Source organism: Myiozetetes cayanensis, unplaced genomic scaffold (assembly GCF_022539395.1).
Source record: "Myiozetetes cayanensis isolate MyiCay16 unplaced genomic scaffold, myiCay2020 scf5-8, whole genome shotgun sequence".
Lineage (NCBI taxonomy): Eukaryota > Metazoa > Chordata > Aves > Passeriformes > Tyrannidae > Myiozetetes > Myiozetetes cayanensis.
The window spans coordinates 43,257,275-43,276,489 of NW_026087742.1; the positions used below are offsets into that span (position 1 = coordinate 43,257,275).

Sequence of the window (19,215 nt, forward strand, 5' to 3'; positions counted from 1 at the left end):
CCCCGGGTGCCGGTAACGAGTCGGTCGGTGGGCAACGATCCGGGTTCCTCAAACCTGATGGATCAAAGTGGGAAGAACCCCAAGCGTGGCCAGGAGGAAGATTGGCAGTTTATAGGGTCAACCGGCTGCGGGCGGCTGTGATGGATGGGCGGCGCACCCACTCCGCTAGCCCAGCGCCAGAGCCCGCCCTCTGGGAAAGCCAATGCCGGGGCAGGAAGGCGGATCTCCCCGAGCTCGCTTGGCCCGGTTCCTCCTCCCCTTCGCCAGCAGCTGCGCTTCGCCCGGGACTGGACCGAGTTAGAGTTGAGGCGCTGGAGGAGTAGCGCAGAGTGCGTGCGTCCCCGGCGGGGGGGGTCCGTGCCCGCAGGCGGTGGGGAGCCGGGTAAGGCGAGGGCGCGGGGCGCTGCACCTCACCAGGGTGGGCTGGCAGGGGGCTGGCGGCGCTCAGCTGCCCCCAGGGCGGGGATGGAAGAGCAGCCGCCGTGCCTCCCAGCTAACAGGGCGAAGTACCCCGCGTTGCCGCCGCGCCGCCACCTCTGGCGGCGGGGGCGCGGGCGGCACCGGGGGCAACCCCGCCGGTACCCGTCGCGGCACGGAGCGGGGCGGTACATGGGGAGCGCCCGGAGGCAGCCCCGGGGGGAGGGGGGGCAGGGGCATTTGGGGGAAGGGCCGGGTCTGCTCTAGCGCCTCCTATTTTAACTCTCTCCCTCCCTTCCCCGCCGGGCCCTCGGCTGTTGTTCTGCCCCGGTGCCTCCCCCACCCACCGCCCTCGCCGCCCTCCCCGCGGGTGCCTCCCTCCCCTCTCCTGCCCGGCTCGGCGCTCCGCGGCTCCTGCCGCCGCCGCCGCTGCTGCTCCCCTCCCGTATTGTTCGGCTGGGTCCCTCTAATGGCGGACAGGAGGCGGCAGTGCTGCTGGCCGACTGCAGGGGGGCAAACCCGAGACCGGGGGTAACTGCCACGGGAGCGGGCGGGGGGCGCGGGCGCTCGCCCAGCGCCGGGGCGCTGACGGTGAGGGCCCCGCGGCCCCTGGGACGCCGGTTCGGGGCTGCTCGGGCAAGTTCGCAGGTAATTCTCGCTGCTGCCCGCCGCGGGTGCCGCCGCTGCCTCTGCCCCCAGCACTCACGCGGAGAAGGCCCCGGTGCGGTGGTGCCCGGGGAGGGGGCTCCGTGTACCTCTTTTCCTTGAGCGGGGGCAGGCGGCGTGGGTGTGCCGTGAGGAATACCCCACCGCCCCCGGGGAGGGCAACGAATTTATTTATTTATTTAATTATTTATTTATTTGAAGGGTTGGGATTAAAGAGAAGTGGTGAGTGATGCAGGCGGTACCTGCCCTGGCCAGGCGAAAGAAACGCTGCTTGGGGGCGCTCATCCTCCCTGCCCCGTGTTAACCCCGTGTCTTTCCCTTAGGCTCCAGCCCAGTTTGGTGCAGCCTTGGCAGAGACCAACAAGGAGAGGGAGCTCCATTGTGAGTGCTATTTGTGTATCTATTTCTGATTTTGCTAGCCCTGCTTAGGGAGGGCTTGATCCACATCCCTCTTATTCCCCCGGGCGCAGGGGTGGAAGGAGGTGCCTCCAGGGTTGGGTGGGGAAATTCTTGGGTCCAGCAGCTGCTGCCCTGGGGCGAAGCCCCAGTAATGGCTGTGAGGCGGCGCCTCCACGGGGTGGGCGCTGCTGCTGCAGACATCGCTCCTGCAATACCAACTCCGGCAAGCAGACGACGGGCTGCTGCCGCTGCTCACGTTACCCGGCTCGGGAGGGAGGAGGACGAGGGCATATTTCGAGTGCCCTCTAGAGTCTAGAGAGTGTATGAAAATCCTGACAAGACACCTTCAGCCATCTTGAATTTTTTCCCCTCTGTTTCTCCAATCCCATTCCTGCATAACATCTTGAAGCTAAGAAGAGGTTTAAAATCACCCAGCAATTTGGGAAGTGCACTCCATCATGTCTCTTTCGTGTATTCAGATACACCCGCAGATTTGCTTGGTTGGTTTTGTTGGGTGCCAGTCACAGTTTGTGCTCTTTGGCAGGGCTTCTGAGCTGTCTGCTTTGCCCCTTCCCCAAAAAAGCTGGAGGACACTGGGGAAACCCACAGCCTCTCAGTAAGCGAGCATTTTTGTTGTTTTGTCTGTGGGATTTTCAGAGCAGGTTGTGATCTCTGTTGGGTTGGCTAAGGAGAGGCTGTTTGCTGGTCCCTGTCAGTAGGACAGAGATGTAATTTGACTCTGTTTTCTGCCCTTTTTAATAATGGGACTATTTTTTTCTGCATGGGGGATTCTGAAATTGCAGAGTAGTGCAGTGGAGGAGCAAGTAAGGTGGAGGGCGCACGGGTAGAGATTCGGGCGCACCCGAACGGGGACGCGGTGTGTGGGCTGTGCCACTAGAGGCTGCCGTGGGTGGCGCAGCGGCCTCGCAGCTCCGGTGGGGACCTCGCAGTCTGAGAACAAAAAAAAAAAAAAAAAACCAGCACTCTCTCCCTCTATGAGTCCCTTACTTGGGTACAGTGCAGATTCAGGTATTGCAGTCTTTCCCACCACTTGTATCTTGAATTAATTTTCTTTATTTATTTCCTCCCTTGCCATTGTACGTGGTAGATTTCCTAGATTTGCAGAGCTTGCAACTTTCTTTGTCGCTTCTTGGTGGCTTACACATACAAAGAATGAGTGGTTCACTGCAAAACCTCATTGCTTAGGAGGAAGGTATTAGATCTGAATTTATTTTGAGCATCTAAAATTACCAACCACGTGAAAGACTCCCAGAGAATTTGTATGTCCTGTTATCATTAATAAAGTGGTCTATTCTAAACCTTAACTTCCTACTGTAATTTAAAAATTTTAGTGGTAATGTTTTAACTCTTACCATATCTTGGATGTGAGGCTACCATTCAATTTTACTTCTGATTCATTGTGCCTTCCAGTCTAACAGCTATTCTGCTTTTTCTGATGCTTCTTCATGTCAAAAAAAAGTTACTTCTGAGAGCGATCAAGGCAAATAATGCTTAGGAAGTAGTGAAGCTGTTGTGTTGGGAGTGAAAAAGGCTGTTGTGTACAGGAGCTGGTTTGAAAATCATTGAAGCTTTGTGTGGCTGCCTATGAAAAGATGAGAATACTGCCAAGAACAGCTGTACAGCTAAGATTCAACAAACCTTACTAAGAGTCAGTAAACTTCTTGCACAGAAGTGTCCTAGTAGATGGCATGTTGTCCTTCTCCAACTGCATTGATGGTGGTACAGCCTTCTTATGGCATGTGATAGGACCATGCTGTTGTGTGTTGGAACACATTTGGTGCTTAGTGTTGCAAATTCAGCTGTAGGAACCAAACTCCTCAGGCACATAATTTGGTGGTTAAACTAAATAACTTGTTTTAATAAAAGACTGTCCTAATTAGAGCAATAAATTTACTTTATTGTCTACTACATTTGCTTTATGTTATTGTTATTAATCCTCTTTGACCCCAAATACATGATTGCATTCTACTGTTGCTTATCCTGGAATAACATGCTAAGAGGGATTTGCATCAGCAAGAATGTAACAGTGCCAATGAAAAAGGGAAATCAAGTTTATTTGTATTTTGTAGAGCTTTTTCAAATATACAGAGAGATGTAGGACCAAAACTGGTACAACCTCTTTCAGATTTGTGCTGGGGTTATTTGATTGGTTTTGAGTTTTGGGTTTTTTGGTGGTCCAAAAGCATCATGAACAGTCTTGTATTGTTACAGAAGTTTTCATTTTGGTTTTGAGGACTAAATACAGAATTACTGAAGTTCAGTCTCATTGTGTGAGTTTGCAACCAATTAATGCACCCTGGAACAAAAGCAGAGAGAGGACTTCTGTGAAGAATTTATATCAAGAATTGTTACTAATGGAAAAATTACTTTTCGTGGAGAACTGTTTTTATTTTCCATTATGAATAACAATGAATTCAACCTGTCTGTGGAAAGGGATTGAAATTTGAAGTTCGGAAGAGTTCAGAAGACAGTAAGGTGTTCCCTATGAGAAGCTGGAGGTAGTACTTGCCTCGTGAGGCTCTTAAAGTCTGGTATGCTGCAGGAGTTTTGTGTCTGCTGACATTGCTACATTTAACTCCACAGCTGAAAGCACTTTCTTTGCAACTTCTTTTGAATTTTGTTTCAGTGATTTAATCTTACTAGGTAAATGCTCTATGTGGATAACTGGGTTTCTGAGAGAATAGAGTTCAGAAGAAACTTAGCTTTTCTTCCATACATGTAGCCTACCCTGTGTGCTGCTGGCAGATACGGCTGGCAGTAGTGCTAACTTGATATATGAACGATCTGCTCTATTTAAATGCTAGTATTAACATAGTGTTTTGTACTTCTAAGAGAAATTATAGGTAGAAGGGGGCATTGTGAGACTTCTGGAATGTGGTTGAATGGTATGGCTTCTTCAGTTAGCACTTTGACTGTATTGATTTTGTGTCGTAGTTTTCCAGCTGCACAATCTCTTCCAGCTCCTCCTGTTTGTTGTCAGTGCTGTGTGTTTTGGTGTAGATGCACTTGAGTTGCGCTATTCATCCTGCCACCTATTTTGGGAGAGACCTTAATTTCTGTGGGACCGTTCTCGGGTGTTTCTGTGGTTTGTAATGCATCAACAAGCTTTGTGTCTGTGGTGTCATGTGGATCTCCATCTCTTACCCTCACTGAGATGGCTAAGGAGCATTCTTTGCTACTCTGGTAGGCTTGACTGAACATGAACCAGCAGTGCACCCAGGTGGCCAGGAAGGCCAGTGGCATCCTGGCTCTTATCATCAATAGGGTGGCCAGCAGGACTCTTAAGGAAGTGATTGTCCCCTTGTACTCAGGACTGCTGAGGCCGCACCTTGAATCCTGTGTTCAGCTTTGGGCCTCTCAGTGCAAGAAAGACATTGAGATGCTGGAGTGTGCTCAGAGAATGACAACGAAGCTGGTGAAGGGTCTGGAGCACTAGTCTTATGAGGAGTGGCTGAGGGAGTTGGAGTTGTTCAGCCTGGAGAAAAGGAGGCTCAGGAGGCACATTATTGCTCTGTACAACTACTTAAGAGGAGGTTGTATTCAGGTGAGGGTTGGTCTCTTCTGCCAGGTAGAAAGTGACAGGACAAGAGTAAATGGCCTCAACTTGTGACAGGGGAGGTGTAGGTTGGATATTAGGAAAAGTTTCTTCATATAAAGGGTTGTCAAGCATCAGGACAGGTAGCCCAGGGAAATGGTGGAGTCACCATCCCTTGAGGTAATTAAAATGTGTAGATGTGGCACTCGGGGACATGGTTTAGTGGTGAATATGGTGGTACCAGGTTAATGGTTGGATGCAATGATCTTAAATGTCTTTTCCAACCTAAATGATTCTGTGATTTCAGTGCCACTTTTTTATACTTTAATTGTTTTGAAAATGTGAGGTTTTTGTCTTCTGTGATCTTCCAGAAATTACCAACTTTAAGACAATAACCATATTTATTCTGTGAAACTCAGTGCCACTGGAGTTCAGTAGGGCACACAGACACACAACAAGTTTCATTATGTATGCATGGATGAGAACATCAACAGTTGCAATAGTTGAGATCAGTGACTGTCCTTTAGGTTAGTTCATAGGTGTCCACTGAGATATGTCATGGATTGGACGTGTCAGTGATGAAAGTTGTTTTCTTACTCCAGTTTACTGTTAGAACAAAATTATTTCAATCAATGATTGTAATACAGGTGGCAAATTCAGATTTTACTAATCCAACATAATCTAATTAATTATTTATTAATAATAATTATTATTAATAATTTTTGTGGTCAACTGAGAGTTTCCAGTGGCATGATTGCCACTGGCATATTTTTTAAATTGTTCTGTGTTCAGGGCATTTGCACTTTGTAAGTTTGTCCTAATGCTTAAGTGCTTTATTTTTGTTCATGGTTTTTAAACTTTTCTGGAGCTAGCTTCACCATAACTTCCTTCTCTGCCCCTTCCACCATCAGGTATTGGAGAATAACCTGATGGGGGTGGCAGGGATTCATCACAGAGGCAGGGGCTCAGAAGCAAGTGTTCAGTGCTCTGAACAGAGTAGCTGCAGTACTGGTTTGAAGCGTACTCGGGCATTACCAGTGCTCTAGATGACCATACTGAGTGTCAATAGTACAAGAGGATTGTGATGTTTGTTTTTCTTTGCTTTGTTTAAGTTTGTTTGAGATGAGACTACTTAATGATGTCTGCTGCTGTGCAGAAATGATGGGTTTAGGTCTCTGAAAAATGGAACACATAACATGTTACTTCTTTACTTAAAATCAGTGTATTGGACACTCTGTACTTTAAAAGTTTATGAACCTTAATGTACAGTTTCCTGGACCTTTACAAGACTATCAGAATCCTTCAGTTAGCATCACTGTAACTTCCAAAAGCTGTAAGACCTAAATTTAGGTACCTAGTGCTATACAGAAGTCTGTTGAGGCATGGTCAGTACTCATCAGTTTCAGGACTGACACACGCTAAGCAGGGGGTCATCTCAGTTCCACCTTTCCCCCTACGTAACAGATTGTACAGAGTAGTGATGTATGCTTGGGCACACACCAATAGGACAACAGCTACTTGGATACTTGCACTGTAGCTCACTGATGTAACTTGTTGGGGGGGGGCAGCAAAGAAAGCAGATTGCTGGGAGAAGTCAGTGGTATTATGGAAGAGTCTGTATTAGTTTCTATATGCAGTTTCCTCTAATCTTTTGTTGTGAAAGATGGCACTGGAAAAAGATAGCATTCAGTGGATTATGCCAGATTTTACTGTGTGCATGATTTTCTAATTGAGGGCTGTTAACGTCTCATAGTCGATCCAAACATGGACCTGTTTGTTTTTTCTCCTGCAGACTTCTGTTGGAAGTGTGTTGGCATCTTGTGTTCCTTTAGGCTCTTCTGTGCAATGTAATCGTATGGAACTTTAAATGAAAGCCCACTTGTGATGCAACTGTACCTTTCTTTCTTTTGCTTTTTGTTTTCTTCTCTCCTTGAAAGTTCAACCTTGATGAAAACCTTGCTTCTTTCTGGGGTTCCTTTTCTTTAGATCTATGTAAGATCCCTTCAGCTTGGTATTTACCCCTAGTACTACATCAAATTTCTCTAGAAGTTATTTTGTTCATCTCATTCATAAACTCAGCTGTCATCCCCGTATGGATGACCTTCAAGTCTCTCTCTTCCAGACTTGCTGCCTTCTATACTAGCTAGATCTCTGTGTGTGCTTTTGACTTCTCTTTGCAGATGTCTGACCTTTAGCTAAGGCTGTTACTGCAAAGGCAATCCTTCCTTCCCCAAAAAAAACCTCTCTGCTATCTGTCACTTGTAGACAGCATTGTCATGAGATCTTTGGTTTAAGATCATAATCTAGCCCATGTTTTAAACATAGCACACACTACTCTTCTAACAGACTGCAGATTTCTCCTAACTGTTAATAGGCAATTGTTTGGTAGTTGTGTTAATAAATCACATGACGTCTCATACCATGCTTTTGATTTCTGTATTGTGTGGTAATAATTTTTCTTAATAGTTGTGGTAAAAGTAATGATCCCACTCTGTTGATACAGATACAAAATCCTAAACCAGAGTGCTTTCCCAGTCTTCTTTTTTGACTGTCTAGTCTTTTTGCATCTTGTATTTTGTGGCTGTAAAACTAACATGTTTTGTTGCTAATGAGATTATAAGCATACCATAGGAAGTGACATCATGAGCAGTTAAACAATTTCGTTTGTTCTCCTGTGGTGCTCCTTATGGTTGGAGAAGTTCTATGTGTGCACCCTTACAAACAGTTGCAACCTGTCAATGCAAAAGAAGCTGGCTTGAAAACAAAACCAAACCACCACCTTTCCTGTCACCCTGGGACTTAAACATACCATCCTTAGAATAGGAATTCAATTCTAACCATTGTTTATGGCAGTGCTGTTTCCTTGTATTCTCAATTTTTGTCTCTCTCCATCTGTTGCCCCTTATGTTTAGGTTGTTTGCTCTTTGAACAGTCTTACTCTGTGTTTCCACAGTGGCTAGCATAATCTGCTCTATAGCTTTAGCTGGGAGTCTGTGATAAGAGTTGCAATCTTATGGGTGTGGTCTCAGTGTTTTGTGTTGGGTTTTTTTTTATGTATGTGTTTGTGGAAAGGGGAAGAAGACCTAGTGTTCTCTTACACCTGAAATAATTTCATCATTTTCTTTGAGCAACATTTGGTCATTAATATACCAATCTAGATAAGTTTAACAATTCTTATTAAGATGGAAGAATTTACCAGACATCTTTTGAATTTATAATTAGTATTTCTGTGTGCATGGTTGGGTTTTTGTTTAGTAGTAGTAGTTGTAATTTTGCTTGTGATGGTAGTGACATTATTTTTGAAATAATGTTCACTCAGAAAGTGATGTTTTGTTCTGGTTCTCTCTCATTAAAGAAGCCAAGTAGTATCTAGAGAGGCAAGGTAAGAAGATCTTTGTAGTACATATAATGAAAAAATAATTGCAATTTAGAAGTGACAGAAAGTAGAGAGCACAGAAAAGGTTGTTTGTTTTTTACCAGATGCAAATATTGCATATATGTTGGTATTATTGCCATTGTCACCGTGTTTGACCATTGTTACTTATATCCTTCTACCCAAATAATTAACAAATAGAAATACTGAGATGGTCTGACTAATATTGTGTATAATACAGTAGTTATGATCTGAACTAAGTGTAGCATTTTCTAATAATTTGAAAGAACCATAAACTTTGGTGAGAACCTACAAGAATGACTGAAGAAGGAGTGGAAACCATGCTTTCTATTAACAGACTTCAGAAACTCGGTCAATTCCTCAATTAAAAGATAATAGATTAGGCTGTGACTTAATCCAGGTCTAGGAGAGACTATGCACCCAATAACATATAGGGTGAGCTTTTCCCACACCCTCATCACTCCCCACTGTTAAAGGCTTCATTTCTGAATGTTGATTATTGCCTAAACAGTACAAGATGAGTCAGGAAACAAACAGTGTGGTAGCTTTTCAGCAGGTACAATAACTAGTAGTTGGAGTAACTTCCTCAGACATCACTTTCTTCTTTTTAGGCAAAAGTTTAAAGAGAATTTGAAAAGCTCCCCCCTAGAAAAGTTTACAATAGGTAATTTTTTTTAAAGGCTCGGAATACACTTCTGATTGCAGATTTGCACTCAAAAGACAAAGTATTGGCTTAGAAGAAATACTGTGTAGGGTATTTTTCGTGGGTTTAAATTTAAAGTATATATCCTTGGTTGCATGACCATTTAAACCAGCCTAACTTAGGTTTGTCATTGTCCTCTCCTCTTTGTACCAACACTGGCCTTTTCTGGCTTTTTAAATTTTTGTTTGTTTGTTTGTTTGTTTGTTTTTTAAACTTTGGAAGTGAATTTACAATGATTCACTTAGGAAGTGAATCATTACAATGAAATTTGGAGGTGAGGAGCTTTGCAGGTGTAGCACATTTACTCTGTGTTTTGTGTTTCAGCTCTCCACTGTGTTAGCTCCTATGATGGACTTGCTGTTGTGATCCATAAACAGCTAAGGAGAAAGGCAGAAAGTTGTGTTGGAGAAGGTGGGAGATAGCAGGAATTCAAAACCAGAGTAGTCCTGTCTAGACTGGATGTGGTTTGCAGCCTTAGCAAATACAATATGTGTCTTACTTAAAAATAAAACTACCTTTTACATTTATAAATAGTTTGATAACCTGGAGTCTTGATTGCATAATGTAACTTGCAGCCAACCAGTGCAGCTGTGAAAACCTATCATACTTGCCTTGCTGACCGTATCTATTCTTGCCTTGGATCCCATTTCCCATTAACATTACCTCAGCATAGAACTTGAACTATTTTGTGGCTGGTTTTATTTTCTTCCCCTTCCTTTTTTATTTTGTTTATGGTGATAAGTTTTCCTTTCCTTTGTTGCACTGTAGCTTCATTGGCTGTTTACTTGGTCATTGCCTACGTGGGTTTCCCTCTTACATATAACATAATATTCATCTACTCTTTTAAATTCAGTTTTCTGAATCACGAGATGCATTCAGTACTAATCACTGCAGGTAAATTGTGTTAAAGAAGCTTGTCCATACCAGGCCCAAAATATAGGTTGTTTTAGCCAAAACTTGATTATTTCTTAAGGCTGAAAAATATGGTTGAGACTCTTAGTTGACGTTAGTTATTGCGAAAGGCAAGAAACATGGTCTACCTACAAACTTGTTCATTTATGAACTTTATGGCGTGACAGCTTTTCCTCTTTCTAACCACATGGAAAAGTCAAAAGAAAGTGTTTTAGAAGCATTAGTAAAAAAGATTTGTGCCACAGGCACTGAGAAGTGGAGTGCCTCTGGGCATGGCAGTTACCATGCAAGTCTGTTCATTTCATGGGCTGTACATATAGAAAGATAAACTGAATGCTAGTTTAAAATAAAAATTAACCCCCCCTAAACAAATAAGAGGACGCACTAGTGAATAGCATTAAATAAAACTCCATGTTGACAATTAGAAAAGTGTCCTCATTTCCAAAATGTTTGGGAATAGTACGAGGTGGGCACTGAAAAGATAGAAGGCAGCTTTGGCTAGTCTTGTTGGACAGCAAGTTGAACAAGAATAACGCTCCCTTGATTATTGATTATTGAATTAAGCAAGACTTTACCCAGCAGTTTAGGTGAAGTGATTGTTCACTACTGTTTGATACTTGGGAAAACCAAGTATCAAATCTTTGAAACCAAGTATCAAATCTTTCAAATCAAATATTTGAAATCTACAGTGTTCAGTCCTGTTTTGGTTAGACCCTGTTCTGATGAAGATACGGATATACTGGAGTGAGCCCAGTGTAAGGCCACCAGCTTAGAGGGCTGGAACATGTAACAGAGAAGGAAAAGCTGAGAGGGCTGGGTGTGTTCAGTCTAAAGAGAAGGCTGAAGGAGCAGGTTACTGCTCTCTTCAACTAATTAGTGGGAAAATATGGAGCAGAGAAAGCCAGGCTCTTCTCAGCAATGCCTCTTGGTAGAATGGCACATAACGGGCATAAGTAGCATCAAGGGAAATCCTGAATAGCCAAGATAATCAAATATTGTAAAATTCTTGTCCCTGGTTGTTTTTTCAGATTTGATTTGTTTGTATGTGATTGGCTGTACCCCCAGTGTCTTGTAACTTGGCAACTTTGAAAGATTGTGTACTGTGTATATTAGGTGCTCTTGAAATGCTAGCAAAAGCTAGGGACTTGATAAATTTGAATTCTCAATTAATCTTCATTACTCCCTGGGGAGCAAGAGTAAGACATGTTTTTGAAATGTGTGCTGCGACCCGCTGACATTTGTGAGGGCTCTGTATTCTATTGCCCAGGCCAGACATCTAAATAATTTTACTATTCTGTGGTCTGTTACTGGTCTGGCTATTCAGTATTTATGTTTTTTCCTATTAAATGTTATATTTTTTAAAGTTGAGATACATCAAATGACAATTTGACTTCTTTGCATGCTGTATTAATGCCACTTTCTAGTACTTATTTTTCAGGATTTTACTTACCCCTTTCCTGTTTTCATATCTTTAGCATGGTGTTGCTCTATTGTCATTGTACTCCCTTTCCACTAAGGTTATCTTTCAAGTCTGTTGCTGTGGTCTAGTGTTGCCTGTTTTTCTGGAAATAGATATGCCTTTGGATATGAGTAATAGATAAGCATTTAGATATAACTTCCTCTGTGGGTCCTTTGTTTCTTTTCTTGTTTCACCTTTCTATTCCATTTATAATAAGGATATCCTTAACCAACATCTTGCTGCTTGAGTAGTAGAGAGATAAAATTTACTGTCTACCACATTACACATAATGGTTTTTAAGGCTAGAAATGGTGCTGTGTTCTTGCTGACGAGCATCTTTTCATGATTAAACAGCCATGAAATACATTGAAAGTGTGTATACAAAGGAGAGATACATGTCAGTATGGCTGCCCTAAAACTTACACACTGTTGGTCAACATTATGGTTTTGATTGGTCCTTAATTCCCATGCTAAGTGCTGCTTATTCTCTGATGAGTAATCTTGAGAGTGATTGGTGCTTGGTTTGGATACCCTTGCATGGAGGTTAAATCTGAATTTTAATTCTGTTAGTGCATACAAGGGAGCGTTTCTTAGCACTTGTTTAGTAGGAACATTCAAGGAAGAGGCTGTGTTAAGTAAAATTATTCAAATGTTCCTGGAAGCATCAGTTGGAAACCAGATGTCAGCATTCATATGTAACATTGGTGGCTGCAGTGTAGTTGAGGTGCTCAGAAGATACCAGAGTTTATAAGCTTTGGCTGTGTGTAAATAGTTTCTCTTGTGAATAAAACCAAAATTTAGCGACTCAACTGCTTCAAAATATTTCTTTCACTATGTAGATCTTTCCCATTTACTTTTCTTCTTTGCTGTCTCTGCTAGATTACAGGTCTTTGTGTATGCTTTTCTATTGAATTCTCTGAAATCTGTGTGACAAGCATGTTTTGGGTGTTACATAATGACTTTTAGTAAGCCAGTTTCTTCAATCCCTACAACTTCTTTGAAAATCTGGGGAAAGAATGAAATTTGAAGCAACTCCAAAGCTACTGGAAAATAAATTCTGGAGTAGCGTCTTAAGACTGAAATAATGAGATACCAGACTTTTGTAATGAGGGTACTCATAATATATTAGTTTTGCTTGAAGTCTTGCATGTTTCAGATACCTTACTGATTGTGACCAGTGTTTTAAAATTGAGTCTGACGTGGTTTAGTAGTCAGTCCATCACTGCTTGCTTCGTTGTCAGCTGGCACATGCGCATTGCGGTGTTTTACACAGTAGTTGCTGTCAGGGTAGTGCAGTTCAGTCTGTGGCTATCTATCTATCAATCTGTGTCATGACTTTGCTGTCTGCTAAAAGTATCTCTTTGCTGAAGTTCGGGGCTTCAGTGGCACCAGCCTTGTTATGTTCAGGCACAGCTGTAGTGTTCTTGCACAGAAATGTTTGTTTTGGGGAACTGACCTGGCTGGAAAGGACTCCAGCAGGAAAGTCTCTGTCAGCTGGATCGACTTTTTTCTGGTTGTGTGTGTGGCTGCAGAAACAGCTGTGCCATATGATAGCATAACAAAGTGAGCCTGTGGACCTGGTAATTAGGTGACCTTCAGAAGTGTTAAAACCTTTGTTAAGAGATGTGAAAGTTAACAGTAAATCAGAGCCACAATGTAAGCAAGGCCTATCTGAGCATAAAATGCTAAGGCTGATGACTATATATCCTTCAGAAAGGATATAAGGAGGAAAAAACCAAAGATCAAAACAACACCCAACCACCACCAGCCCTTCTCCCCTCCAGCAACTAAAATTGCTGCATGTTGTACTAAGAATGTTTAACAAAACTTGTTTTATTGTGTGGTTGCCTGTGGTAAGAGTTTTATATCTGGTGACCCAAAAGGGCCCTGCAACTGCTTTTTTTCTAATACGGAGTTCTATTTGCAGAGCTAGGAGTCTCTCCATACAAAGTATATATCATTTACTATACCCAAATTGAGACTGGACTGCAGTAGATTTAGATTTAGCTTATAATAATGGCCAGTCTTCACGAGTGAAGATCCGGGGAAGGTCTTTACACCTTCCAGCCTGCGCATTGGATTTTTTAGGTGAGACACAGTGTGCGCGGAACTGAGCCCACCCTTTAATCCTAAGGTTCATCTGCCGGGGCCAAGCGAGCTTGGACGGTGGCAGCGAGGTCCTCAGGACGTAGATGGATTGCCTAGTTAAGGGCTAACGAGCCCCACCTGCCCGGGAGTGGCCCTGACCGGGAATCGAACCCGGGTCTCGGCGGTGATAGCGCTGCGCCTTTACCACTAGACCACCAGGGGCTCAAGATTTAGCTTAAAGCTTAAAGCTAGATTAAATTACAACCCTTTAAAAATGTTGGACTACTTGTGTTATGTTTTTCTAGCACTTTTCAGTTCTTATGTGTGGGTGTAGTTGGGCTACTGGTCTGCCTCAGTTGCAGTGAACAAGTGCTACTTCAAGGTGTTTTTAATTAGAGTGGTTTACTTTGCGTTTGGAGTGAACTGTGGCGTACAGTCAGCCACTGGGTTGGTGGTTCATACCCCAAGAAATTTATGGTATGTAGGTTACATCTGGTTGGGTAGGGAATGAACGTTCCAGAGTTGTAGCAAGACATTGCAACATTCCGTTAAGCTAGACAGCTTTTTGATAACCGCTATACAGATAGTCTTTACTGAGTTTTTAATCATCAGACTTGCAAAAAGTCAAGTGATAAGAAGTGACTTTCTGTAATAAGGATGGGAACTTCTGGAAGTAGCTGGATTAAAATTAAATGATGTTATGGTTGAAGAAATGTCAGGGTCAGGAACTGACCATTAGAGCTATGTAGCCTCACAGAACATCAAAATATGTTCAGATTAGTCTCTAATCTGAATATTTTTGCCAAAATGTTGTCACTCATTCTCCCACTGAAGTCAACCTGACAGCCATAGGCCAAAATTCAGATTTTGGGTAAGTGGGTAGAGCTTCCATGAGTCTAGTGATATATCTTTTGCATGTAAGAAGATTATTCCTCTACTAGGTTAGAGTAATTGCTGTACTCAGTTAATAGACAATTCAGTAGCTTGTTTGCAACAGTGATGTCTAGGAATAGAAACTTTTCAGTTATAGCCTGATTTTTCTCTAGAAGTGTTCTGGTTTTCAGCTGGCTGGCTAAGAATTGTAGAGTTGCCTTTGGACCATTCTGTTTAAGTCATCAGTGCATTTATTTCATGTTTGCCCAATCCCTGTCTGAACTGGTGGCATTTCTAGCCTCTGTAGCCTTCTAGAGCAGTAACTCATATTTAGGAAGAAAAGGTTTTCATGCGTAATAGATTATTAAAACTACTAAATTATTTCACAGGGCGCCTTTTTGTTCTTGTAAGACACTGGGTAACTCTGTCTTCTATTTTTTTTTTTTTTTTTTTATTCTTGCAGATGTAGCATCTTCAGTTGTTTTTCTTTCAAGGAGAAGTCTTTCCCTTTAGTATAAATTGTCTGTGGAACTTGTCTGTTTTTCCCTTTCTCTGGAAAGGGACTGACCTGAACATCTCATGATAAGCAAGATGTTGGTCAACTATGTTTTTTATATAGTGGCAAATGTGTTCTATTTTGTTCATGATTCTTCTTTTATTTTGTTTTTCCTCTTTGGTTGTTGATGATTGAGTACCTTGGATTTGAAGGAGTGAGAGAGTTGCAACTTGGATCTCAAATTGTTATGTCTGTAGTTGCTCTTTGCTCTCTGTTCATTACCTTGTGTTTATCACTAGTGATTTTGCCTATGACACGGTCTAAGCATTCAGCACTGTGATATTTTTCTGTAGTTCTTTACAATCAGTTTCTGTTTTCAGCTGCTGTGAATAAGTTTGTGTGATTAGGAAGCACTCACATTGAGAGTCACTGCCTCTTTTGCTTGACATATATGTTGATCTATGTAATTTTATTTTGGAACCCTTCTGGTAACTTTTCTTTATTGTGATACCAGCAAACAAGACGTGATATTTTTCTCTTTAAATAATTACTAATCCTCCAGAGAACCCTTTCTCAAATCTTTATTGTAGATAGTTTCCACAGCAGTCCAGTGAGGACAGTGTTTGAATGCTTTTTGGAAGACTTATGTAGTGTATACTGGTTTAATCAGGATTGGTATGTGAACCCTTCAAAAGATGTCTGCAGTAGTCCTGTGAGACTTCACCTTTGCTTTGCAAAAGCTGTGTTAGTTCCCCACTCCTTTTTTTTATTTATTCAGCTGTAGTTTTTATCAGTAGTTAATCTACTCATGGAAATGGGATTGTAGTCTGGGTAATTGTTCTCACGTTCTGCTTAAGTAATTGATTGCAGGTACTGAAATAAAAAATTGCTGACTGTCTTTAGAAATCTTCAGTGACTGCCATGTGGCCCTAGTGATTTGTTCTAGAATCCTCTTGTGTTAGCACTTTGCGACATTTTTTTCTGGACTGACCCCTAGAAAGAGAGTTGAAGATATCAACTTCCCTGATCTTTTCCTTACTGAACATCAATGCAAAGAGTTCATTCTGTGTTTTTTACAGTGGTACAGGCTTCTTGAGTATTCTTTAGGAAAATGTTGCTGTTAGTAAAATTGACAAGAATTGGCATTTTAGACAAACTGTTGTTCTGACATAGCTCAGTAGCCTGTCTTGAACCACATCTAGCAAAAGGTAAAGAATAGGGCAAATGTATATGAAACTCTCCCCAGTACAATTCCAGCATCTTTGTAGGTCAGAGACTTCCTGATAGTCTTCATAGGGTTTTTGAGGTCTTTTTCAATTGGTTATATACTTAATATAGCAAGTTTTTTAAAGGGCCTTTGCGCTCTTAAACTTTTTGTTCTAGCTGCTCCGTTTCTGTTCCTCACACTTAAATTGTTCTACTTTCTAAAGTCAGATGTTGAAGTCATGAGCTTTTTTATTTTTTTTTATTTTTTTTATTCCCTTGGGAATTTAAATATGCTTTTCTGGAGTGCTGTCTGGGTAATTACATGTTGAACATATGTGAACTGTGGCTCAGAGTTAGACTGGGAGTTGCTTTTTCCTTCTGTCTTCCGTTCTGTCTTCTAGCTGGTTGCAGTTGGCTGTGTTGTAAAAATTTGCCCCCATCATTCAGTGATGGGTTGGTTTGGGGTTTTGGGGGGTTGGCTTTTTCTCCTTGTTTTTTGGGTCTGCCATTTGCCCTCTTCCCCTAGTCTGCACAGCAGTAGCTGAAATCTTCAGTTATTGCTTTGCCCTCTCCTTCCCATTATCTTCCAAGTGCTGTCACCATTGAATGGAAGTGATTGATGGTATACCATTGATATGCTGTTTCTTCTAGTTTGAATATGGAATTTAAATGTAGCACAGTACTTGTTGAGGTAAATAATTTAGTTATGATACTGTGCTTTCCTAGGAGAAAGTAGTGTTCTTTTGCTGGGGCAAATCAGTCCCTTTCTTCTTCTTCCTATGTTTGTATCTTAGTATAATACTGTCTCATAAATTTTATTCATCTCTTCACATTTGAAGATGTCTCAGTTATGTATTATCTCGAAAGTGGTCTTCCAGGTTTTCCTTTTATATTTTTAGGCTTACAACCTTTTCATGGAAGCAGTAATACATGCTGGTCCTACTTTGGTCCTACTCTGTTTCAAGTGCCCTATGTTGGTGGAACTGTAGTTTAAACTGGATTTCAGTGATTTCTTTTGATTTTTGTGTCTTTGCTCCAAGTGTGCTCTTCTACCACCTTCATTCCAGGTGTTACTAATGGCACTTGGTAAAGGCATTTAAATTCCAGTTTCTGCTTTTGTTAAAGTGGAGTTGATTTTTTAAATTTTTTTTAAGGTAGTCATACACCCCAACCATTTCTGCATTTCGTGATAAATTTAACTGTTATCATCAACAATGGAGTTAAGACTTGACCTATGAGTGTTACCTACCTGACTGTCTTAAGAGCTGTAGCAGTTGCCATCCTTCTAAAGAAGGACCTGCATTTTGCCTTTTATTTATTTGAGAAATTAAGCCTTGAATATAGCAGTGGGATTGTAAATTATTTCAATGTAAAGACTTGTACAGGTGAGTGATGTAGCCTAATTTAAGAGGGACACACAAGGCCTAGTTCAGGAACGGCTGTTGTATATTGGCAGTGCCTCTGTTCCTGTCCAGCTGAAATTTTGCTGCCTGTGCAGCACCAGAAAGCCTGGAGCTTATTCTGCAGCGGTCCTGAAGGTGCATTTTCTGCAGACCAGGTCTCACTAGCTGTTAGTTTTGTTGGGTTTTTGTTTGGTTTTTTTTGGCCAAAATCTCAACCATTCATCCAGTGATCAGTCTAATCAATCTTACAGGTTCTAATAGTTGTATTTCTGTTGTTAAGTATCTTTTGCACTTGCCAGTTGTAAGGTGTTTTCTTCCTAGTTTCCCATTCTAAACCTCTTCTTTTTCACTCTCTAAATCATTCCTTTTATGGTGGTTTTTCATTTAGAAATACCGATTGTGACATTGCCTTTGTGGGTTTCATGTTTCTCCTTGCTACTAGCAGTTTTAGAAAATCAGCTACCTCATTTTGCACATTTTTGGAAAAATAATTCTGATTTTATGGGTAATTTTGTTGCAGAGGAAGGAACTATTTGCAAGGAAATATATGTAGATCTTGCTTATGACAATGCAGTAACAGTTAAGCACACAGTTTTCTTATCTTTGTAATACCTAACAGTACAGGTAATTAAAACCTTTCTGAGAGCTTTGTGGAAAAAGAAATAGATTTAGGCAAAAATATACATGTTTTGGATCTTAACTTTGCTACATATTACGTGCATGTACTGTAATACAGACCAAGGCTGTCTTGGATTTGTAGAAATAGGAATAGCAAATGTTTGAGTCAGGCCTGAAGTATACTTTTGGCATAGTCTCATTTTTTTCTTCACTCCTGTCTGTTCAGGTGTATTTAAAACTCTATTAAAAGCTTTATGTGCTTGTGATGATTTTGTCCTTGTAGAAAAAGAAAATATATGAAATAAACTTGTGAAACAAAGAATTGAATTAGTTCTTTTCAGCAAAAGCTGAGATGCAGGAAAAGCTAACTTTAAATTACTCAGCCCTAGAGGGAAAAAGTAAGATATGTGAAAGAGAATATTGGATTAAATTAATCTTCAGTGTAACTGACTGATTTCCAGGGAGGTACAAGCCAACTGCATTGATAATGCAATTTTTTGTAAGAAAACCTCTTTCATTCCAATTCAGTGTTACCTTTATTGCGGTTCAAATGCTATTACATAATGGTATTTGGCTGTAAGGCTAACATAGGAAGGAATTAAAAGGTGGTCGCCTCTCTCTTAGGATTAATCGGGTTCACAGCTTTACTGTTTGGTCTTCATCCTGCCCTCCCTACTCCCGCTCAACTAATGGACAAGAGGGCTTGTATAATGTTGTAAATGTGTAGAATAGTATTTGAGCTTTATTCCTCTGGGCATTTTTACAGTCTGGGGATTTTAAGGGCTGTCCAAACAGTAGATAACTACACAAGTTGATACTCTTTTAAAAATGCTGCCAACTCTGGGAAACCTAATGACTGTTATAAAACCTGAAGAATAAATAGAGGCTTGAACTTTGAACATTTTCAGTCTCATGTGAATGATCACATGTGTTAATATAAGCTATGGATGCCTTAATCTGTGCTAAGCATCACTGCAGTGCATATATACAGCTTGAAAATTATTAGCGACTCAAGGTTTATATTG

At 41.5% G+C, this 19,215-nt stretch overlaps 1 protein-coding gene across 8 annotated transcripts in view; it reads left to right on the forward strand.

The window, feature by feature from the left end:
• The first annotated feature begins 261 nt into the window (after window positions 1–261).
• Window positions 262–19,215, forward strand: part of ZMYM2 (zinc finger MYM-type containing 2) — an 85,611-nt gene continuing 66,657 nt past the window's right edge. For 7 of the 8 annotated variants that reach the window (XM_050332153.1, XM_050332160.1, XM_050332158.1 and 4 more), the window contains exons 1-2: window positions 262–382; window positions 1,407–1,464. The gene's annotated coding sequence lies outside the window, so the exon portion shown is untranslated. Of the gene's footprint in view, window positions 383–1,406; window positions 1,465–2,026; window positions 2,099–19,215 lie in introns of all 8 variants that reach the window. The other variant, XM_050332155.1, reaches the window with a different exon arrangement.